This window comes from Fukomys damarensis, unplaced genomic scaffold, assembly GCF_012274545.1.
Source record: "Fukomys damarensis isolate Sample0158 unplaced genomic scaffold, DMR_v1.0_HiC HiC_scaffold_17, whole genome shotgun sequence".
NCBI classification, from domain to species: Eukaryota; Metazoa; Chordata; class Mammalia; order Rodentia; family Bathyergidae; genus Fukomys; species Fukomys damarensis.
The window spans coordinates 47,358,130-47,358,515 of NW_022900929.1; positions in this window are offsets into that span (position 1 = coordinate 47,358,130).

The following is a 386-nucleotide window of genomic DNA, read 5'->3' on the forward strand; positions in this document are numbered from 1 at the left end:
CCCTCCCCCGCCCCGTCCCCAGCATCCTCCAGCCGCTCCCAAGCTTTGGGGGTACGGGGGCTTCTCCATCCCTCCCAACTTGTAGAAGGAGCCTCCCAGGACTTGGGGGCTCCAACCCCAAGCAGAACTGCCACTTCTTCAACCTAGAACCCCAGATTGCCGAGTGGGGAATGGCAGTTTTGGGGGGGGGTTCTGAGAGGCAGCGGGGTAGAGTCGTAGGCCACCGCTTTCCGTGTTGATAATTAGGACTCCTCTGTCCCGTTTCTTTGGCTTCCCCAGAAAACCGGGGGTGGGGGTTGTAGCGGGGAGATGGGACCGAGGTGGGAAGACCATTCTTGGGGAAAGGATAGGGATGGGGGAGCTCTGTAGGGGAAAGGCCGGGGTGG